This window comes from Pinus tabuliformis, chromosome J (assembly GCF_031772625.1).
Source record: "Pinus tabuliformis cultivar Carrire ecotype Pingquan chromosome J, CPIR1, whole genome shotgun sequence".
NCBI lineage: Eukaryota > Viridiplantae > Streptophyta > Pinopsida > Pinales > Pinaceae > Pinus > Pinus tabuliformis.
Window position 1 is genome coordinate 1,131,150,616 of NC_142295.1, and position 25,708 is coordinate 1,131,176,323.

At 32.6% G+C, this 25,708-nt stretch overlaps 1 pseudogene; it reads right to left on the reverse strand.

Annotated features, from left to right (window-relative positions):
• Positions 1-22,452: 22,452 nt before the first annotated feature.
• On the reverse strand, positions 22,453-25,274 carry LOC149231058 (subtilisin-like protease SBT1.7 pseudogene; annotated as a pseudogene).
• Between the last annotated feature and the right edge of the window lie 434 nt (positions 25,275-25,708).

A 25,708-nucleotide genomic window follows, 5' to 3' on the forward strand; every position in this document is an offset into this window, starting at 1 on the left:
AATATTTTTTAACAATAAAAAATTAATAACAATATTATTATATCATTTTTATTAGTTTAAATATATAAAATTTGATAAATAACAAATCTCATATAATCAAATTTAATATGGTTATGTATAAAAAATTTAACGAAAAATAATTTTAATAAAATATATAAAATTTGATCTCATATAATCAAATTTAATATGGTTATGTATAAAAAATTTAACGAAAAATAATTTTAATAAAAAATATAAAATTTGATAAATAACAAATCTCATATAATCAAATTTAATATGGTTATGTATAAAAAATTTAACGAAAAATAATTTTAATATGGTTATGTATAAAAAATTTAATGAAAAATAATTTTATAAAAAATGTTTTTTCAATTGAATTTAATGAAATTTGATAAAACATATTTATTTATGCATGGTGAAAATATTATTATATAATGAGACTTTTTTAAATAAAAAATTAGAATAAATTTCAAGATGAATGGGAAAATGATCCATCCATTTATAAAATAGTGAATAGTGTCATCATTTAAATACTTTATAAAATAACTTTTATTTTTCATATGTAATTTTTATTCTCAAATATTTTTTATTAAATTTTAGTGAATAATATAATAGAAACTAAACCTCATACAAATAACTATTTTAAATTATTTTTATTTTCTATAATATAATTCTTATATTAAAACTATTTGAAATTTCATAAGTTAATGTAAATTAAACCCGTTGTAAACCAATTACTTTATTTTTCATGTGTAATTTTTACTCTCAAATATTTTTTATTAAATTTTAATGAATAATATAATAAAAACTAAACCTCATATAAATAACTATTTTAAATTATTTTTATTTTCTATAATATAATTCTTATCTTAAAACTATTTGAAATTTCATAAGTTAATGTAAATTAAACCCGTTGTAAACCAATTACTTTAGATTATTATTATAATAATAACTCAAATCTAAAAATCCTACTTACATATTCCAAGTAATTGTTGACTTACTTTAAATCACTATCGTAATAATAATTTTAGCCTCTTAATGGTTGACTTACTTTAAATCAATATGATAATAGTAATTCAAATCCAAAAAATCGTATAAATTTGTGTAGAAAATAACATATTCCACCTAATTGCTGAATACTGTTGAATGGAGTTGTCTATAATGCGACTTTTTGAGATTCCGGTGACGGAATCCGATGGAGGAAATTGAGATGAAATCATGATTTGTTGCAGTTAAAATGGTTTTTTAACTGCATATTCGGATTCCGCACCCTGAAAAATCCCTGGGACACTTTCATTGTGTAGAAACTAGTTATCAAACTTCGATTTCAATAAATTACTGCCAAATTTTCACCGGAAAAAATCGCCAAAAAAGCTTTCAAAAAATCGCGTTAAAGACTACGGCCTGTTGAATTATGCTCCCCGAGTTTGAGTGAAATACCGTGTGGCATATTTGGCTTTATCGGGAATAACATGTCCAATATTCAATAACGTTCTCGAAGGCATGAAACACGATATTTCGCTCCAGCAGTCAACACAAAGAGAGGGCCGCAAAACAATTAAATTGAGTTTGAATGAATGCGATCTTTTGTGTGTGAGGGGACAGGCCAGTTTTGTCCGAGAAAATTCCACCACCATTTTACACCAAACCAAAATCTATATGTTTTATTATTAGTCCCAGCCGTCACGGCATGGACGGACCATCAATAATTGAAATAACTCTACAATAATTGGGAGTTGGAAGTTGGAATTAAGTCTACAGTAATTGGAAGTTGTGAGGGGACAGGCCAGTTTTGTTCGAGAAAATTCCACCACCTATTCACACTAAACCAATATCTATATGTTTTATTATCAGTCCCAGCCGTCACGGCATGGACGGACTATTAGTAATTGAATTAAGTCTACAATAATGGGAAGTTGGAAGAGCCACAGAAGCGACTGATGTATGTCTTCACATTTTCATGGATGCGCAACATCTTAATGGATGCCTTCAACTTTTATTCAAGCTAGAGGGCCACAGGCGTAGTCATCCTATACGAACGACCGGGCCAGTCCTCCTACACGATAATTATCGTGATGGGCCACCGGACTGCAAACAACTTGCGTTCCACCCTTCACGCATTTCCACAATACTTGACCGAAGGCTTGACGTCCTTTAAGTTTTTCGTCAGCTGCAATTTTGCTTCAAATGTCACTTGTCACTTTCTCATTTTGCTTTTGGATGGTGAATCTGGTTTCCAGTGATCAAATTTGAAGGGTTTTGGAAAGGTATAAATTTATCTCATCTTTTAAAGATGAAAAGTTATTAAAAAAAAATTATACTTTTATTAACACGTGTATATTAAATAAACTCTTTATAAAAAACGTCAAAATGAAATGGTAAAATGTCAAAATGAAATGGTGACCTGAATCTTTAAAATTTAAAAAGTGGTTACATTAAAACACTATAAAATTTTAATAGAATTTAGTAAATAGGCAAACATTTTCTCAATTTCTCAAGGTATGCCCGTTGAAGCAATCAATAGCATCATCGGCCTGGATTAGTCATCTCAGCGCCGCCCTGGATTAGTCATCTCAGCACCGCTAGTTCAATAGCTAGCCATGTTTGCGCTGCAGCCAAAGAGCATAGATTGGGTGCCCCACTATAGATAAATTCAAAAAATTATGTAATTAAAAGGAAAGTTTTTCACATCTAATGAGGAAATATTGTAATATGTTTCGTTGATGTCTTTTTCTAATAATATGGTTTCTTTTCATTAACAATGTCCTTTAATTTTTCTATGATTTCACATCAACTTAAAAACCCTTCATAGTTGTAGCTACATGGACACCCACACACAGAACTAATTTCCTAGATGTCAAATTGAGAAAATGAAGCAGGAGAAGACCAACCAGAAAAAGAAAATTAAGTTTTCTCGGTGTAGGCACACCAATCTTATGTTGTGTGGTTATTAAATAGCCCTGGAGTTTCATTCTAACACTTTTGCCCAGTTCAAAGCTCTACATAATTTTATCCGAAGCACACTTATTATTTCTCAATTTTTTTTTATAGCATTAATTTCTATGTTTTCAAAAGCTAGAGAGTTAGTAAAGAAAAAAGATTTTTAAGATAAGAGAAGAAATACACAATTTTAAATGAAGTTTGATTTTGCAAATGCTAGGCTTAGTAGTAAGCTTGATTACAATAAGTTCAAACGGAAGAAATGCTAGGCTTTTGTAAGAATTATGGTTGTCAGTCACGGAATCATGTAAAAATAGAAAAGAGATGGTAGTAGTTATTTACAAGAATATAAAAAAAAGTTTGAATAACTAAGTGTAGTTACCACCATCTAATGGGGTAATTTCATAATTGAACAATCTTGTCTGAATGGTTGTCAAAATTGAATATCTTGTCTTAATGGTTGGTTGACAAGAAAGAAAGAAATTGTTGCAAATTAGGAAAGAAAATGAACATATAACAGAAAATGTGGTTATGATGTAAAAGTGTCAATATTATCACTTTAATCTATTTTTAAACACGATAAAATTACATCTTTATCTAATTTATTACTATAAAATGAAAAATTATTCATTTATTACTATAAAATGAGAATGTATTCATTTATTACTATAAATTAAGAATTCAAATTAATAAATAGATTACTTTGTCTATATACTGAATTTCGCTAAAAAGAAACCCTAAATAAAGAACCCTATCAGTCTTATTATGCTATCTCAAGATTTCCATGTTGAACATGAGAATTTCAAAGTAATGATGTCTTCATGGAAAATGTAAGGAACACTATGTCAATATATCTACGTGGAACATCAAAGTAATGTTATGAATATGTGCTCATCAAGGTAGGATGGAAGTTTTTTTCATAGCGGTAGGATGATCATAGTACTCGAATATATTCGACATCCTCAAAGATGTAGTAGATGGTAGTAGTTATTTACAAGATGGAAAAAATAATTGTGAATCAATAAGTCTAATGAGGTAATCTCATAATTGAACAATCTTGTGTTAATGATGAGTTGACAAGAAAGAATAAAATTTTACAAATTAAAGAAAATGGAAATACCACATAGTTTGTGGTTATGATGTAAAAATGTCAATAATGTCACTTTAATCTATTTTTAAGCACTGGACAAGTATAAAAAATATCGTTTCAAAATTTGAACTGCATACCTGTTGAAGGCCATTGATTGGGACCGTGAAATCGCTTTTCTTCGTCCACGCTTCAAAAGCTTCATAACTCCCCTTCAATATATGAAAAAATATGAACTGAAATACTTCAATGGATTGATATTTCAGAGTTGAGTAGAGCAATATGTAATTACAAGCAGAAGTAAATATAAGGAGACAAAAATCCACATCAAACCTTCTAGTTGAACGGAAAGATTAAGAGACTCTGCTTGATACGGAGTATAACCTTGATGGTTCTCATTCCGCAACAATTTTATCATTTCCTCCTTAGGAAGGGCAAAAAGCCCTCGACTTTGCTCAAAGACTTAGACCAAAAAAATCTTCATTGATGACATGATGGACCATATAAAAAAATACAGATTCTACACAGACTATATAAAGATCAATCAACCATTCCATACATAATAATGATATAAAAAAATACAGAGTCTACATAGACTATATAAAAATCAATCAACCATTCCATACATAATAATTTTAATGGGTTTTTCCTAAATCAATGAACTGAAAGTTGAAAATTATAATTGAGAGTTAAAATACCTTGCGAACTTGTGCTGCACTCACAGTAAGGTTGGGATTGGAAAAATCAATGCAGGCAAGATTCACAAGCTCAGAATCATCCTTAATTCTGTCTTTTGTCATTTGTTTCTTTTAAATCTCCGATACCTTGAAAATATGCATGTTCACGGATATCAATACATAGCTACTTCTCATATGCTATCTGCGAAAAGAAACTTCTGTTATTAACGAATGTGAACATAAGCCTCATATCATCACTGCTAACTCTATCAGTGCTTCCATTATGAGTAATGCCCTGAGAATGGATGAACAACCTCCATTACGTCCCATTGCACTTTCTTGAGTGTTGTCAGAACCTCTTGCAGAGTTTAGAGTGTTACATTAATCAGAGAAGTGGAATTTTTTGAAATGTCTTACAGATAGACAAGGCTTCATTGAGCATTTTATAATATTATTTTAATTTTTTTTGAACTCGTAAAAACCAAAATTTAAATTACTTTTAACTAGTAAATTTTGTTGATCACTTGTGTGACGTGCTAGAGCGCTTCCGAAGAGCTGTGATGTGTTCGAATTTGAACACTACTCACCTCCATGGTTATATTTACGTTCTCAACCGCCCTTTCATATACACACGGTGTTCCTCCAACATTCGTCACGGTTCTCCTCGTCAACGAACCAAACTACGTGGCTTAATCACCATCGAGAATGAACCAAACTACGTGGCTTAATCACCATCGAGAATGAGAAAGTGAGTGTCTAATATTGCAATGTAATAAAAAATTAATTAAATTTGATCAATTTTATTATTTTTAAATTTTATGTTCACACGGTCTTAAACACGATATGGTTATTTCAGTCCAGCGTTTACAGAAAGAGAGGGTGTGGAATATTTAGCTCCATAGTGGGCTGCCTAAAAGATTAAATTGAATTGAATGAATGATTGCGATCTTTTTGCTGGTAAAATTTCACGTTATGAATGATTACAATCTTTTCGCGTGCGAGGGGACAGGGTTCTAAATGCCGGTTCTAATTCGGGAAAATTTTATGTTATAATAATATTTATAGGTTTTATTATTATATTAATTTAGATTTATTTAATATTGGATTTATGATGTTTTAAAAAGTCAAATTTTTTGAGGTGTAAATTTTTTGGTGTAGAACTTGAGGAAAGATTTACACTTTAAGGGATTTTCATGATAGATGGATCTAAGTTGATTCCACTTCAGATGTTAGATGGATCTAAGCTGATTCCACTTCAGGGTAACAATGTCACATGTTTAGATTATCATTATTATGTATATGCTTGAGATAAAATTCAAAATTCGCATTATATTTTCTTTGCTTGGCATGACCATATTATTTTTTTCTCTATTTTGGCATGTCTTGCTTTCCTTGAATGGTTTGTACGTCTATATTTGGATACTTTGAGTGGTTTGTGTGTTTATGTGTTTGGATTAGGATGGAAATGTTTATGAATGTTACAATTGTTGTGTTATATTTTTATATGTATATGTAATTGTTTATTAGCAATTAGTTGGTGATGAAGAAGGGAGACAATCTTGTCAATAGTTTGTCGTTTGTAAGAGGATTGATATTGCACATATATTTCATTTAATTTAATTTTAGGTATCACAACTTTTGACAACTAATTAATTCTAAATATTGTTCTTTCAAATATTAGAAAATATATAGTTTTAATAATTTACTAGGTAAAGCTTACTCTTGAAAAAATCTTTACATTATTTGTTTCTCCAAACAATTATCACATCTCCTTCAAGAATATTTTGATTTGTTTTGATGTTTATAAATATACATTTTCTGCTTATACATATTTTTAATATATTGTTGTATGGAATTACTCTATTAGTAATTTTGAATATATGTGATTTTGAATATGTGTAATTGTCAATGAGTAATTAGTTGGTGATGAAGAAGGGAGACCATCTTGTCAAGGATTAATTAATTTACACTTTGCAGGAGGATTGATTATGCACATCTCTTTCATTTTAATTCTAGGTATAGCAATTTTGATAGCTAATTATTTGTTAATAGTGTGTATGTATTACTAAACATATCTTGATTTTATTTTTCTAATAATCTACATTCTCAAAATTAATAGCATCTAATGCAAACAATCAAATAGGATTAAAAAACAACATCTACAATGAAATCAATGCATCTAATGCAAGCAATCAAATGCGATTAGAAATCAACATCTACACTGAAATCAATGCATCTAGTGCAATCAATCAAATAAGATTGGAAATCCACATCTAAACCGAAATCCATGCATCTAGTGCAAGCAATGAAATATGATTAGAAATCCACATCTACACTAAGATCAATGCATCTAGTGCAAGCAATCACATATAATTAGAAACTAACATCTACACTAAAATCAATGCATCTAGTGCAAGCAATTAGACAAGTTTAAATGAAATCCACATCTACACTAAAATGAATGCATTGGTGTAAGCAATCAAACATAATTAGAAACCAACATCTACACTAAAATCAATGCATCTATTGCAAGCAATGAGATAGGATTAGAAGAAATTCACATCTACACTAAAATCATTGCATCTAGTGCAAGCAATCAAATATAATTAGAAATCAGCATCTACACTAAACTCAATGCATCTAGTGCAAGCAATCAGATATGGTTATAAATCATCATATACACTTAAATCAAAGCATCTAGTGTAAGAAATCTTCTTCTATTTGTCGCCCATCCATCTAATCTTAAAAAATATTTTTAATAATTTAAAATCCCAAGATTAACAACTTCTAATCCATCTATTGCAAGCAATCAAATAAGAGTAGAAACTAATATCTACACCAAAATCAATACTTCTAGTGCAAAAGATCAAATAGAATTAAAAATCAACATCTTCATTAAAATTAATACACTAACCCAAACGACTATATACAAAAATTATATTTAACAAAATATTGTTAAATAAATTAGAAACTACATACAAAAATTATAATCATAATAATTAAATACTTTGGATTAAATATATAATGGATTAAATTGTCATGTGTATTGCTATGGAATAATGTATAAAGATTGTATGATGGGTAGGAGGTTAGGTCAAACTTTGTCATTATAATCATAATAATTAAATACTCTAAATTAAATATACACTGAATTAAAGTGTCATGTGTATTGCTATGGAATAATGTATAAATATTATATGATTGGTAGGAGGTTAGGTCAAACTTTGTCATGTGTATGGGTATAATTATTTAATTTTTAAGGTTATTATAATATACCTTAGTTATAAGTGAAAAATTAGTTAATTAAAACAAGAGCATAATTTGCAAGTGTTAATGATTTTTTTTCTATAAAAATAAAAATACAATTTATTATCTATGTGTGAGTTAATTAAAATGAATCATAAGTAGAAGAAAAAAATAATATTTTGAGTATTATATAATCAATTTTATATTAAATAATGTTAAAATTGTGAAATAGAATTTAACTCAATAATATTGAGTTAAATAAACATATTTATTAAGAATTTATGTTCTCCATAATTTATGTAATTTTTTGCATAAGTTTAGGTAGGAGTAAAATGTAGATATGTTGATTTTTTTAATGTTAGTGTTCACCAAAATCTATGCAAAAGGTATGAGAATTATTGATACTGTAATTAGAAACAACCCAACTATTGGACCAAGAAGATTGTAATCTTCTATAAAGTTTAGTCCTTTGTAAGAAAAAGAAAAAATTGATGTGTATGTGTAATTAATGGTAGGCATGATCACTCTCATTTTATAGAAATGAATGAAAGGAACTATGGTTCTATCTAAGAATCTTTGCCATTAATGAGTTCTCAATCTTAAGACCGGTGTATATGCTTCTTAACCTTGGATCTATCAATATTGAAGAGGGATCAAAACTAGAAGAAACATTTGCACTTCTAGAGATTTGATCCCTCTGTGTGCTTATATAGATACGAGGTTAATATGGATGATCTACATTGGTTGTGTGTGTGTGTGCATAAACACTAGCCATTATGCATCTATTTCATTTTGAATAACACACTAGTAAAATATTTTAATCATAAGGCTTTTTTAAGTTTTTTTTTACATGGATTGAAAGCATAAGAAACCCCAGAGTACTTCCCCACATTTCATGGATGGTAAACCTTTTGGCCCTAACTCCAAGGAAATCCAAGAGAGTTGAACCCATGATTAACAACAGCTATCAACAATATATATTACTTTTAATTACTTTCTCTCTCTATAAAATGTTAACATAAAATTATGTGAAATATTATTTTTGATATATATATCACATGTCAAATTTCTATTAAAAATTCAATATATTACACATCTCATTTAGTGTGATATCAATAATCAATTAATTAAAGCTAATCATATATGTATATTTATTTATATTATTTACTGCATTGTTTTTGTTATTTATTAATTATTTTATTTTTATTTTTAAATGAACACTTCTTAACTCCAAAGTAAGCACATAAAGAATTAAACATCATCATTAGAGTGAGTTGTAGATGAGACTTTGGCAATTATGAATTAAGAAAATGTCCACATAATTACATTTAAAGGCATAAGAGACATGTAAATCATTCTGTACTGAACATAAACTATATATCTATATAAATAAAACAATGCCCTTTTTAATTGAATTTATTTTATATCAACTTTCTTTATATATATATAAAAGAAAAATTAACAAGATAAGTGTTTTTTCAACCCCTCTCTAAAGAAATTTATAATTTCTTCTTACATCTAAAAATATATTAATAATAAAAATGTGTTAATCCATATTAAATTATAATTTTAGAATATTTATTATAATACCAACTTTCTTAATAATTTAATTCATAAAATTATAGTGATTTAAAACTTTTTTCAAAAAAATTTAACTATAAAAATAAAAATCTAAAATAAATTAAATAATTCCTTAATTTTCTTGACTGGCCAGGTATCAAATTCAATTTTAGAGAACGATAATTATTATATTTATAAAATAATTAAAAAAACAAACACAGAAAAAATTATGGTAACAAGAGCACTTCTTTTAAAATGGTAAGCATAGAAATAAAATTTTAATTCACCGAGAAACAAATTATGGTGCATGTACGTGAAAGCCACTTTTCATTGTCCCTTCTCCGACCAGGGGTTAAATTTGACGGGTGACCTTACCCGTCAAGGAATTTTTTTATGACGTTTTTATTTTTAAACTGCCCATCATATGACTTTTAAAATTTATTTGTACAAGTTTCATCTAATTTCAAATTGTACAATAAAAGAACAATAGTTGTGAAATAATTTTCAAACCAAAAACATAGTGTGCATGATTTCTCGGTTGGATACAACGACCCTTTTGGTGGCTCCCTCGACAACCGACTTTGCAGACAAGAAGTTGTGTTCAACCTCATTTCGGACAAAACCCAACAGTCTAATGCTATTTACTGCACAAACCGCTGTTGAAAGTCCAGTCCAATTTTTTACAACAAATACAAAACAAAGCTCAATTTTTTACATAACCCACTACTCAGAATACCGCTAGTTTAATATCCCACTAAAGACAAATGGATTCAATGCATCAAGCTCTACTGAAATTTCAAACATATAAAAGACTTACTGCACAAAATTCATGGGTGTAAACCCCTTACTCAGAATTCAATCACAGCGAAATCCTGTGATACCCACTTTCCAATGCAAAACCCAATACTCAAACATTCATTCAATGCGAAACCCAACAATCAAATATATGGACAGAACTTGGACCGGACTGCACAGAGGGCAGTCAAATTTCAAATGACTGTTGTAACTGGTGAATTTGTTGATTCTCCCACACTCCTAAATTGAATAGAATGAAGTGCCCACTAAGGAGTGCGGCGGTAGTTTATAGCATAGAACCTTGACAGAAATGCAGGAACATAGAACAAATATTCGGGTTCTGAGATTGAAACAGTAGGAGGGTACTTACCATGCGACCGTCCTCCTTAGGTGTCCACTTTGAGCAACGATCGCACCAACTCCACCTCGTCTGTGCTCTGTGAACTGATTTGTTAAGAATAAAATCCAGCATAACATATTTCTTTAATGGATTATTTATTTATTTTTAAATTGCTTCAAAGAACCTTTCACAATTAATTTATAAATTGAACAAGGTTAAAGTTGGCTGGGCTGTCCCGTGGAATAGTAAAGAGCTTGAACTATGTAAATGTTCAAAAAGTAGATTCAATATCACCATATACACAAACTAAATTTTGGACAGTTTCACCAAAAGAAGTAATTGTCAAAACACCACTATTACAAACATAAAAATAAAACCAAAAACTTTAAATATTTAAAGCAGGAAGTGCTTCTAAAATGTGATGGAAGGGGTTTAAAAAGCATTCATGAGTAGAACCCACACAACACAAGTAAGTCATGACAGCTAACAGAATAATCCATCGGAGATTCTCAATGCACATAAACAGATACTGAAGAGATGTTGTATTCCCTTGCATGGAAGAATACAAAAAAATTCAAATACAAAACTATACCTGCTCCATATGACCTTGTGGGAAATAAAACACCCGCTCCCCGATCCTGGGCAGCGTAACAAGAGGTCCAGCCCAGGCATGCCACAACTCCTCGTATAGCGCATCTTGAGCACCTACCACAAATTCAAACAATAACCATTGCAAGATCAGGAAACTGCTACACCTATAACTGGATGAATCATCTAAAAAAACCCATATGACCATGGAAAGATCTCAACCACGCTCAACAGACATCCTAACATACTATAAAAGGAAACAGAACCATTGCAATAACCAGTAAGCCTTACTTGGTGAAGAATTCGAGTTGCCGTGTGGACCGCCAATCTGTCCCATAACAAGCCCTCCCTCATTGGACATCGAAGAATAGCCATCTACACCCCCATTACTGCTATTGCTCTTATTAGAACCACCATTATTGGCCCCCAAACCCAAATTCCTAAAATTTTCAGCATAAGCCATAACCACCACTAACTTTTAACAGCGGCCAACTAATATCCTCTCCCAAAAGCCGTCTCCGCCGCTTCTATCAAACCCACCTGCACTGATGTAACCCCCGTCTTCCTAAACCAGGCCTGGGAATCTCAACAACTCCCCTTAAACTCCCAGACATACCCATCTCAAACCAGCTTGCAATTCCTTTGACCCAGTTCAGATTTCGCCGTAATCTGCACACCCATCAAGCGATACGCCCAATTCTCTCGATTCCCAAGCGAGATTTCGCCCCTTCCCCATGCTTGCAACTTGCCACTACTCCTGGTTGTTGGTGGGTGGTGCTAAGGCCATAGTTGCTAACCGGCCACCGGAGTTAAAAAACACCCAACCCCGGTTACCTCCTAGGCTCCTTCTCCCTGATTCGTGAGATGAGGAGAGAGATTCGTACTGTGCCGAGTCTCATTGAGTCATTTGACATGATCCAGTCACAAACAATTATTCAACAATCCAGTCGCTGTTAAGCTCCATTAATTTAACACAAAAGCTACCTTGATTTATGGAGTTGCAGCTTTTCTTAACTTATGGAAACCAACTGCAGTAGTTTCCTTAAGTTAAGAAAATCAACTGCAATTACTAAATTAATAATTGGGAGCTACTAAAGTGATCCATTACTTTGATCTCATCTCTACCTTGATTTGTGGTTTTTCTAACACATAGCATTTAGAAGCTTGATGGAAGCTTAGCTATATGTTCATCTGTTTGGTCCCCAAGCTCCTATCTCAACCCCCTTCAGTTCTACACCATCTAGCTGAGATAGCAGAGCTCGGAAGTGCCTTCAGAATTTTGTGTTCTTTTGTTTGGACAAAAGCTGGAGTGCTGAAGGAGAAGCTTGTGGACTGTGGCCTGCATCAATACATCACCAATGGCTGGAGGTAACTCGTATCCCTGGGCAATAAGGTTTAATGATTCTTTGAATTTATTCCGCATGCAGAATCATTATTAAAATTGTAGAATGTCTATCAGTTGGTATCAGAGCGAGGTTTACCTCGGCCTTGGTGTGGATTCGAATATTTGAAATGATTTTTATTTTCATTTATTCGACTGAATCTCATCGTCAGTTCTGTATTGCTTCGTTTCTTATCGTTGTTTCTGCTGCTTCGATGCTTCCTCCACTGCTGTTCTTCTTCTCCCCTTATTGTTTTAATGGGGTTGTGGAAGTAATCTAATCTTAATCTAATATAGAATAATAGTTTGTGGCCGCTTTGGAGGCACAAACGCTGAGGGAAACCTTAATTCACTCCACCTTGTCCACTAATGGCGGCTGGCATCATCGATTCTTTAATGAATTTCTTCAGTATCTGTGCATTCGGAACGCAGTGCTCTTCGAATATTTTTATGATATTCAATAATCAATTTACTACTCTGCCGCCGACCATACCGCTTGCCTTAATTCAATCTTCGCTGAAGATTGGAGGCAACTTTTAAAATTTCAGAGTTGATTGCGCGTAGATGATTATTCTGCGTGTAGTCAAGTTCGCTGGGGGGTTACTGTTACTATTCATCACCACTTTAAATATAAACCCAGTACTAAATATCCAGGTCAAAGGGGCTTACAGGAAACCGCTGGGAGGTTAGTGTTCTTATTCATCGCTATTTTAAATATAAGCACAGTACTAAAAATTCACGGCCTACATTAAACATTATTATTTGGTGTCAATTAATGAAGATATAGTTGATAACTTTCATTAGTGAGTGGCACTTATGGTTGTAGGACGTACAGCTAGTTGTAGATTGCTACATATAGTCTAAGATGGCATTTAGTCTTAGGCATATGACTTGTTGTAATGCCCAGGCTTGTTATGCCGACAATGGAAAATTATATGAAGAATACTAATGCGACCCCTTAAAAGGTTATGGTATACCTTAGATTTATAATATTACATATTATACAATGAGAAGGAAGATTGCGCCTTACATTTGTTATATAATGCAAGACCAAAGGACCCAAAATACAGTGATAGGTAAGTTTTGGAACGTTCATTTTTCTTGAGATGGATTTATCCGAGGAAGATATATAACGCCCCAAGTTAGCACCCTAAACATCATCATACTAAAATGAAAGATTAACGATCCTAAAAGCAAGCAAATACCGTAAGTCTATACATGAAATTTCCCCGTTTACTTTTTATCAAATTTCATGCTTCTACACATTTATTTGCCCATATGGCGTTTAAGACCTGTCTGGTTTATGGGATTTTGTTGTTACAGTAAGATCGAAATTGATCTCAAATTTGAAGAAAACTATCCGGTTTTTTAAATTTCATTTCACTGTTTGAATATTTCATAAAGGAAATTTTGTTCTTTAAAAAGCATATTCTTAAATATTGATGCATGCAAGGCAATTATGTGGTAAGTTTTGTCGCATGGTCTATTGGCAATGCCATGTGTGGTGAAAGTGTTTTATAGTGGGAGGTCGATGGGTCGAAATTCTCCAACCGACGCTTCACCAACATTTTGTAACGGCATTATATATATCATATATTTATATATATGATATGATTGGCGTTAAAGTTTGGCCAATGCTTGCGATCCAATACGCTCTACTGTAAATGCATTCAATACGCTCTTGAAATTTCTTCTTTGGTCAATTTGAATTTTGCGAATATGGTTGAAGGGATTGCTCGCTCTTGAAATTTCTTCTTAAAGTGCTAGCGAGTCAACTTAAAGGGCTGGTTTTACGTGGTGCAAGTAGCATGAAGGCAAGGCCTATTTGTTTCTCACATGTTGCTTATTAATACTCCGTCAAGCCAGGTCACCACTCATTTCATAGGAGTAGTCGTATTTTTATAACCGTTCACAAAACTTTTGGTTTATGTGACTTGGTTTTGTAAAAAGCACATGGTTTTGTTTGTTTAATAATGGAGTTGGTTACATATATAACCAACCTTATATTTAGACCACTATTAAATTCCGCTTCATAGAGTCCCGAACGTAATTTAAAAGGGTTCTTCTGATTATTTATTTATTTTCTTTAAAGGGAGTGTCTTGTATTTGTTATGTAACCCATGGCATATGTGTTGATCCCGAGTCTTTATTTCTCATTCGGGCAATCAATTTTTTTTATTCCATGATTATTGCGCATGAAGTTAAATATTGCGCATGAGTTCATTTATATATATTTGAGGGAAGTAAAGCCAAACGTGTTAGTGATTCAAATTTTTTTGCATGGTGGAAGCCGCATTGAAAAGACTGTGGCATCAGTCCATCCTAGCGTGAATACGCATATACCATTAACTCAGGTTCTTGGCATCTGCAATCACATTCATTTTTTAAGATCATTTTATGTTATTTGATAATTTTGGGTGGAGGTTATACCATGCCAAGTATTTGTTTAACGTTGGATTTTGTTTATAACACATGGTATTACCCTTTGATTATATACCATAACGGTTTATATGTATGTTAAAGATTGTTATGGTATATGTTATTTTTATTTATATAGTTAATTTGGATAAACTATATAAGATCAACAATGCAAAATGCAAAGTAAATTGATTACACTACATTGAACTTACATTTATGAACATATGTAATTAAAGAGAAATAAGAAATGGTTTATTTCTCATTTGGGCATTCAGTTCGCATGAAGTTCAGATTTAGCATTGTTGAAAATTAATTTTGTGAGTCAATCTCCGGGTTAAGTTTATAAATTGAACAATCAATTTGTAGTCATACTGACTGCTTTAACCTGCTTTTGAATTTGCTGGAGAATTATTACAGTTATATGGAGTTTATTAAAATGTCATTTTGACTTACTCCTTTCAGTAAACATTATTTTTCTCTCTGGTTAAGTTTTGTTTATGCAACAAAATTAATGTCTAGTGATCCATGTAATTTTAATTAATTAGAGAGTAGCCACAACATCTTTAATTAAATAAAATTATATATTGATTGGCAAGATCACATAAAGATTATTTAGACATTAAATTGTAATTAATTACACTGAATATAATAAATTTTATCCCACAAGAATTTTTATTATATTTATGTGATTAATTAGGATAAAATTTCATAACCTACCCACAGGAGTTATGAATTAATAAGTTTTATCATAAAGTTTTATTGAATCTGTTTGAATTGAAAATTTAGCCCACAGGCAATTTTCATGTCATTTGATTCAATTCTTTTTAGCATGTTTTACATTGGTAAAACATGAAAGTTCATAAAAGTTTTATTGAATCTGCTTGAATTGAAAATTTAGCCCACATGCAATTTTCATGTCATTTGATTCAATTCTTTTTTAGCATGATTTACATTGGTAAAACATGAAAGTTCATAAAAGTTTTATTGAATCTGCTTGAATTGAAAATTTAGCCCACAGGCAATTTTCATGTCATTTGATTCAATTCTTTTTAGCATGTTTTACATTGGTAAAACATGAAAGTTCATAAAAGTTTTATTAAATCTGCTTGAATTGAAAATTTAGCCCACAGGCAATTTTCATGTCATTTGATTCAATTCTTTTTAGCATGTTCTACATTGGTAAAACATGAAAGTTCATAAAGATTTATTGAATCTGTTTGAATTGAAAATTTAGCCCACAGGCAATTTTCATGTCATTTGATTCAATTCTTTTTAGCATGTTTTACATTGGTAACACATGAAAGATTATTAAGCCTCAACATAAGCATGTGATTCTTTATTTTGATGCAGTAGTACAACCTGCAAATTTTCTCTGAAATTCGTTCTGACATTCCCGAACTTGAGGAAGTAATCTCGTTTGGTTGTTGTGAATCTGATATGGTTAATGTTAATATTAACACATGGTGGATTGATTCTGGATCAACAATTCACATTTCGAATTCCTTGCAAAGGTTTGCAAAACCAAAGGAAGCCGGTGGGAAGTGAGCAAAACATCTTATCAGGAAACAAGATGGGCTCGCATGTGGAAGCTATAGGAACATGTTATTTAGCTTTAAGAAGTGGTTTTGTTTTGGAGTTAGATAAGACCTCTTTATGTTCCAAGTTTTCTAGAAACTTGATCTCAGTTTCAAGGCTTATACCTTTTGGATATTCCTTAAACTTTTCAGAAAAATCTTTCAGTCTATTCTATAAATCTGATTATGTTGGGAATGGTATTTTGTCTAATGGTCTTTACTGCATTAATTTACAAAACAATGTCACATATGATTCAATGCATGTTCACACTGGTACTAAAAGATGATGATTAATAACACTTCTTCATTAATGATTGATAACACTTCTTCATGAATAACACATCTTCATTGATTCCCCTCTAGTCATGGTGAGCAATTGGTTTGCAAGCTCAAGAAGTCATTGTATGATTTAAAACAAGCATCCCGCCAATGGTATTTGAAATTCCATAGTGTAATTTCTTCTTTTGGTTTTGTAGAAAACATTATGGATCAATGTATATACCTGAAGGTTAGTGGGAGTAAATTTTGTTTTCTTGTTTTATATGTGGATGACCTTTTGCTAGCAACCAATGATAAGGATTTGCTACATGAGGTGAGACAATTCCTCTCTAAAAGTTTTGATATGAATGATATGGGTGAGGCATCTTATGTCATTGGCATTAAGATCCATAGAGACAGATTTCGAGGCAACTTGGGTCTGTCACAGGGAACCTATATTAATAAAATTTTAGAGAGATTCAGGATGAAGGATTGTTCACCAAGTGTAGCTCCCATTGGGAATGTTGGGAGGATGTCAGAGTGATCCAGGTTTAGACCACTGGAGAGCTGCAAAGAAAGTAATGAGGTACCTTTAAGGAACCAAAGACTACATGCTTATGTATATCCTGTTTGAGGCTGCTTTACATGGTGTATGGCTTAAGAATACCATTTCTGGGCTTAGAATTATGGATTCTATATCTAAGCCATTGAGAATATATTGTGATAATTCAGCTGCTGGTTTTATGGCTAAAAAGTGGGAGTCGAAATAAACACATCGACATTAAGTTTTTAGCTATAAGGGAACGTGTTAAAGAAAATAAAGTGGTCATTGAGCACGTCAGCACTGAATTAATGATCAATGATCCTTTGATTAAGGGCATGCCACAGTTAATTTCAAGGATCATGTATTGAATATGGGACTTGGTTCCATTATGCAGTTTTTTCATTGTATGGACAATGTTAATGAAATTCTTAATTATTGTGATGTTTTTTCTCATATTATGTGCACCTTAAGTTGATTTGAGAAAATTCATTTAAGAAGGACCAAGAATAAACATAGGGTTTATTCATTAAGAAATTGTTGCCACATAAATTATAATAAGAATAAATGCATAGTAATACATGGAAGGTAATACTCGTCACTAGAGGACTTATCGCCATGATTCATGTATCTATTACTTAATACAGATTATCAATGGTTTTTAAGTTGAGACATTAAGTTTGGAAGTATGGACCAAGTGGGAGAATGTTAAGCTCCATTAATTTAACACAAAAGCTACCTCGATTTATGGAGTTGCAGCTTTTCTTAACTTATGGAAACCAACTGCAGTAGTTTCCTTAAGTTAAGAAAATCAACTGCAATTACTAAATTAATAATTGGGAGCTACTAAAGTGGTCCATTACTTTGATCTCATCTCTACCTTGATTTGTGGTTTTTCTAACACATAGAATTTAGAAGCTTGATGGAAGCTTAGCTATATGTTCATCTGTTTGGTCCCCAAGCTCCTATCTCAACCCCCTTCAGTTCTACACCATCTAGCTGAGATAGCAGAGCTCGGAAGTGCCTTCAGAATTTTGTGTTCTTTTGTTTGGACAGAAGCTGGAGTGCTGAAGGAGAAGCTTGTGGACTGTGGCCTGCATCAATACATCACCAATGGCTGGAGGTAACTCGTATCCCTGGGCAATAAGGTTTAATGATTCTTTGAATTTATTCCGCATGCAGAATCATTATTAAAATTGTAGAATGTCTATCAGTCGCCACATTGTAACTTACAGTCTACAGGTATAAAAAAGATATGACGTAAGGTTAAATATATATAAAAGAAATTTATAAAACTTTTAATTTTTAAACATGCCCGTCAATATGACGTTTTTGAAAATGAATGGCAAGTTGCGCATGACGTGGAGGTTTAAAACTAAAACGTATTTTACGGGTAAAAATGCGAAATACGGACATACGGGCGTCAAATTTAACCCCCTGTCTCCGACTATTGTTTTTCGATTTCAATTCCATTAAAGTCGTAGCCGCACCCGTAAGGAGATGTGTACCTTTTGTTAGCTCAAGTGCTTTTGGTCCAATTCAAGGACCTGTTCTGGCTACTCGTTTAGCCTTTGGCACTTTCAACTTCACTATTTACCCGCCTACTTTAAGGACTTTATGTTGGATAGACAGCTCACTCTCCATTGCGTAGGAACTACAGCCAGAACTTAGGAGATCAGTGGTAGGCACTTTCAGCATTTATGTTACATACTGGATTACCTTTTTGTTTTACAGTTACCACCAGCTAGTTGTGATTGGGATTATATATATATATATATAAAGAGGAAAGTGAAAACATTTTTTAAGATTGAGAAAGGGTTATAAAAGTTTTCAGTAAGAACGTTAAAATATATATTTTTTGTGGTGTTTAATATGAGGGAGATGTCTAATTTTTTCTATGCTAGACATGTGATTATAAAAAAGAAATATTGATAATTAAAAATACTAAAATGACTAACATAATTAAAATATTTTAATTTTTTTTAAAAACACATTATGTATATGTATATGACAACATCTAAAAAGAAATTAAACCAACATATATTAACTCTAAATGTATGAAGCACATAGGGGAATCAATAAGTTGCAATTTTCTTTTATTAATTAGTATAAAGGAATTAGTACATAAGGTGTATTTAAATGATTGAAAAACTTTCACTTTAAAAAGATGTAATCCCTTTAAATGCATGTAAAACTTTAGTGCTTGTAAATATTGGCACTTTAATACTTATTATCAATATAAACATACTAGTTCTTTCAATATCTAAAATATGAATTATACTTTGAATCAAATATTAACACATTGATGTTCATTAGCAATATAAGCTCACTTAAAAAAAATCTCTAGAAAACTTCAACTTTCTACTTTAAACCTCTATTACTTAAGACACATGGTTCAAATTCAAATTTTTCTTTGTAATTATTTAGTTCCATTTTAGTACATTTTTTTTTATGAGGTTCCTCGTTAAGTTTGTCTATATACATTTTCTATAGTTATATATAAATTTTAAAATGAAGTAAATTATAAAATAGCAGGAAATCAACATCAATAAATGTAAAAAAAGTTATCATGGATTTGGAAATTACAAAGATAGATTACAAGTTTGAGTTATAACATGAAGTTATGAGCTTGAATTATGGACTTGGACGTGGCCAATAACCATAAAATTCACCACACCTCAATTTTTTTTAGATTCACCTAATTTCTAACTTCAAAATTGAAATTACATAAAGTTTTTCCTAATTTTATATTACTAAAACATTTACAAAATCTTTTATTAAAAAATGTTTTCATTATTATATATAATCACTTATATACTAATATATGACATAAACTTACATTTACTGTAACCTCACAAATAAATGTAGCAAATCTTACTCTATCTTAAACTTGGATACTTATCAAATATGGAGCTTTTTTATATATGTCTATAAAAAATTATATATTAAGATTTTTTTTTACTTTAAATTCACAAATTATATTTTTTATAAATATTTTTTAATAATAATAATTACTATTTAAAAATATAATTTTTTTAATAATAATAATAATAATAATAATAATAATAATTATTTAAATTAAATTAGTTGATATATATTTATTAGTTATTTATTATTAATATTTCCTCATGATATATTTTGGGTTAATACTGGTTTTCAAGTGCCTTAAAAGATAGATTTTGTATATTACCTCCTTCGAATTCAACATCCTCGCCAGATTGAGACCTAAAAGTAGCGATTGAAATTTAAATAACAATAATGAATGCAATAAGCATGATATTTCAAAACTTTTAATAATCATTAAAAAAATAATTAACTAATGTGATAAGTATCTATATATAGTTATAAAATTATTTTATATATAAAAATGTGAAATATAAAATATAATTTTTTATGTAGTTATATGTGTTAAGAGAGTTTATATATATTTTAATTCAAGATTAATAGAATATCAAGAGGGATCAAATTTTTAGAGACGTGATTTTTTTTTTTTAAATTTTGCATTTAAAAAAATGTTTATATCTTAAGAGATTTAATCTTTCTCTATGCTTCATCCAGTATATGTGCTAGGTTAATATGTATCTATGTTGGTTCTATATACACACATACCATGCATTAACTCTATACATCTGTGTTGGTTCTATATACACACATACAAACACACACACCATGTATTAACTCTATAAAGGAATTGATTCTTTTAGAGTGGACAAATTAGAGAAATCAACTTATAAGGTAATTTTTACTTATTGTTCCAGTTTTAAAATTTGGGATGAAAAACTTTAGGAGCTTTTTTGAAGCCTTAAATGACTACTTTTTTTCACTCACCTTTTATTGAAATACATTCCATAATAGATATCTTTACAACTGTACAAGAATCACCTCAATCAGATCACATATGAGGTTGTAGGAGGTTGAACTATCATGATTGACCACCATATTTGAGAGGATGCCACTTGAACCATGGTTCCTCATGGAAAATGGGTTGGCCATGTCAGAACTATGAAGGCTCTAGAATGGTTGAGTTGTAACTCATATTGAAGGTGAATCAATGAAATTGGCTAAAGAGATATCTTAGTTCAGTGCATTGTGTTCCATAGTTGAGTAGAGTAGGTGAGCAAGAAAAAATAGAGAGGGTTTGTGTTATGTAGTAGTTGGCCGCAAGTTTGACTCCCTTGTATTTACACCAATTCCATTCAAAGAAAGAGAGAGAAAGAGAGAGCAACAACACCTTCCCCTTGGATTTTCTCTCAATAGGGCTTACGAGGTCACATCTTGTGTTATTGAGGTTTTGTCAGTTATTGTTTCATATAAAATGTTCAAACAAATACATATCTCTCATATTCTAAAAAAAATTTCTCTCTATGCACATATATATAGTATGTCAATAATCCCTCTTCTCTCTATATATAACATAGTTGTAGATATTGAAATATTTTAGTTGTGGTCCACATTAATTTCTTTCTCTTTGATATTTTATTTAAAATGGTTATTGAAATATTATTTTTCTCTTAGTTTGAAATATTTTATTTATGGTATAATATTTTGAGTAATTGACATAAATGTTATTATCTTTTCTAGCCTAATTCAATTTTAAGATATGACATGGAGCTCATAATAAGTATTTCATTACTTCAAACCTTGTTGTCGAAAAATGTTTTGATGACCAAAACATATATATATATATATATATATATATTACTTATATATAATATATAATTAATTTTCAAATTATATATAAATAATAATAGATTATATTTTCGCCAAGAAAGCTTTGGATTGATGGTGCCAGTGGATGCTTACCTACCAAAAAAATAATACATTATATTTTCATATTATTTAAAAAATATAAATAATGATGAGTATGAAATTTAATCATATTATTTAAAAAATATAAATAATGATGAGTATGAAATTTAATTATCATTAAAATTTATGTTCAAAGAAAAATTAAAAGTGAAAATAACATAAAAAGGTTCATTCCAACTAGTTTCAGTTTTATGAGAGAGATTGAAAATAGAAGCCCCACATATATAAATAACTGTATAAAAAGATGTCAAACTCGCATCTTTACATTTGTAATATTTGCACAGTCACATTTGCGTTTGTGATATTTGCATGAAGTGAAATGCATAGTCTAACAACTTTGAAAACATACATTTCCTGTATCACATTTTTATTTTACTGGCAACAGGATATTTTCATTTTACAGGTAATAGGAATTGACAAGTAAGCATGCAGAAGATAATGGAGTAAGGTAAGCCTACAATGACTGGAAGTTGGAAAAAACAAAACAAAATGCGTTACATCTTCATGGATGGATGGCTTCTACTTTTATTCAAACTAGAGGCCCACAGACGAACAACTGGGCCAGTCCACTCATTCTTCATCACTCCACTGTCCAGGCTATGGCCACAGGACTGCGAACAACTTGCGTTCCGCCCTTCACGCATTTCCACAATATTTGACCGAAGGCTTGGCGTCCTTTAGGTTTGTGGTCAGCTGCAATTTTGCTTTCAAATGTCACTGTATAAGTCGCCTTCTGGTTTTGCTTTTCGAAGGCGAGCGTCGTTGGCTGCACGGTTATATTTACGTTTTCAGGGCTCTCGACTGCCATTTCATATACAGACGGTGCTCCTCCAACGTTCGTCACGGTTCTCCTCGTAACACGAACCAAACTACGCGGCTTAAACACCACGGAGAATGATGGGTAGTTGAGATCTCCTGGCGCGGAGAGTAATTTGGGGCAGGATGTTGCCTGCCTTGTCAGAATATGAATTTGCTTTGCTGTGTAATTTAGGGTACACAGAAAGCTAACGTAGTCGTCCATTCCAAGATCATAGAGGAGACCGGGATCCAAGGCAGCATTGGGATTCACATGACCCGCGCCCATTGCAAAGGCATTTGCAGGTAAAGCGGTGAATGAGTCGCTTATAGGGCTTTTGCGGTTGTCGAATAGCACGGAAGATGTCATGAGAGCCGATTTTATTGCAGCGGGTGTCCATGCCGGATGAGCAGCGCGTATAAGCGCCGCGATGCCGGTCACATGAGGGCAAGACATCGAAGTCCCAGAGATTATGTTGAAATCTACTCTTTCCTTGTCGGTGTACGTTGGCCCCACGTGCCCTGTCCACGCCGCCAATATGTTGACTCCCGGAGCAATCAGGTCCGGTTTAAGGATCTCCGGAACGACGGTATTCGGCCCTCTGGACGAAAATGCTGTTACGACCGGAGCTCGTGCTTTACCAATTACAGTCAGCCCCTCCAATTTAATAGTTGCCATAGGATTTGTGCTCGTGTTTATATAAGCTTTTATGTATTCCCCGGCCTTGGGACCCACCATGGTCGCCGGGAACAGATTATGACTGGTCGGCGAATAGTCTCCATCTTCATCCTGATTAACCAGAATCATCCCCGCACCGCCGGCTCGTCGCACGACCAGTCCCTTTTCTATAATATCGACTTGTCCAAGATCACAGAGTACAATTTTTCCACGGATCATATCGGGATGAAGGCTTCCATCAATGCAGAAGTTTGCATACTTCTTACTCGACGCTGTTTTCCCGTATACCAAAGGCAATTGCTCGTTGGCCAGAGACAAGTCTTTGTTGAGGGCGAAGCCCATGTAGCTTTTGCCGTTGCCAAGCACGACGGGAGCCGGGAACTCTCTGTCGATGGTGCTGGCGCCTACGGTGGTTATCCATGGCGCCGTGTTGAAAATCTCATAAGGCCCTGAATTACCGGCCGAACACGAGACAAAAACACCCTTCTCAGTCGCTCCCAGAGCTCCAATTGCTATAATATCATCATAATAAGCGGCATCACTAACGATGCCGAGCGATATGGATAGCATGTCGACTCCGTCCGAAACAGCCGCCTCCATTCCCGCAAGCACATCTGAAGTTACGCAGTCAAACGCCCAACAGACTTTATAGACGGCCAATCGAGCTTTGGTAGCCATGCCTCTAGCCGTCCCTGGGGCGAAACCAAGAAAGCTGGAAGCAGGCACCTCCGACCCGGCCGCAGTAGAGGAAGTGTGCGTACCATGTCCTTCGGCATCCCGAGGAGATCTGTAATCGTCTTTTCCGTGGACACGACCGTACTGGGCTTCATATCCTTTGACAAAGTAACGGGCTCCAATGAGTTTTTTATTACAGTGGGACGCATTGAAGTCGGAACCCACTTCACACTCTCCCTTCCATTTCGCGGGCGCGGGAGTACTTAGGCCATGATCGCTGAAGCTCTTGCTCTCGGGCCATATTCCTGTATCCACCACGCCCACGATGACATCATCACCGTAATGCGACAATGGCCATAGACCATCAGTAGAGCTCAACCCCAGAAAGTCCGGGGTCCGAGTAGTATGAAGCCTACCGACAGAGTCCGGCAATACAGCCAAGCATCCATCCATATTCAGCATAGCTTGAGCGCCTGTGCTGGTCAGCTTGGCAGAAAAGCCATGCATCACCGTATCGTACATGTATAGCATAGCAGTGGGATCCGATTTGGATCCTGAAACCCGGTCTATCATTGAAGCGTACCAGTGTTGGTGGAGGCTGAAATGATGGGGTTTCATGGATTTATCCATGTAAACAATATACGATTTGATCTCCTCATCCTCACTAGACGTAGCCAACGCCTGTGAAGGCAACACTAAACTAATGATCACCAAAACAATTGCGCAGTTACAAGCCTTAATAATCTCCATATCACTAGCAGCGATATGATACAAAATGACAGCAATGAAATTACGCACAAAGAGGGACTCAATCCCTGGAGCTCATTCCTTGCCGAGAATTCATGCGATGCATGTCCAAAATTTATAGGAAAGAGCGTGTATAATATTCCATGTAAATTCCATGTAATTGAGAAATGCTGTTGAATCATGCTTCCTGCTTGACAAAAGAAAATGAGAACGCGTTTACATAAAGAGATGATGGAATATCTCGCTGTCAGTTGCATTCAACTGAGAGAAACATGATGTGGAATATTTGGTCGAAGAACAACTACATTGGTTTTTAATGGATACAGGGTTTTAGATGCCATTTTTAGTCAATATCTCGTGTTCGAGGATACTGGGTTTTAGATGCCATTTTTAGTCAATAAAATTTCCACGACCTTAACAGGGGAAGAGCCGTGGGACATTAAATTGGGCTCGCGTTCGGATCATGTTTTAGCAGAGGATAAGGTGGGAAAAGTTCAAAATATTTAGGATTATTTTATTTTATTATAATTTTTTATTGATATTATTATTTTAGAATTTTTATATATTTATTTTATTAATTCAATTTAGACTTTTTAAT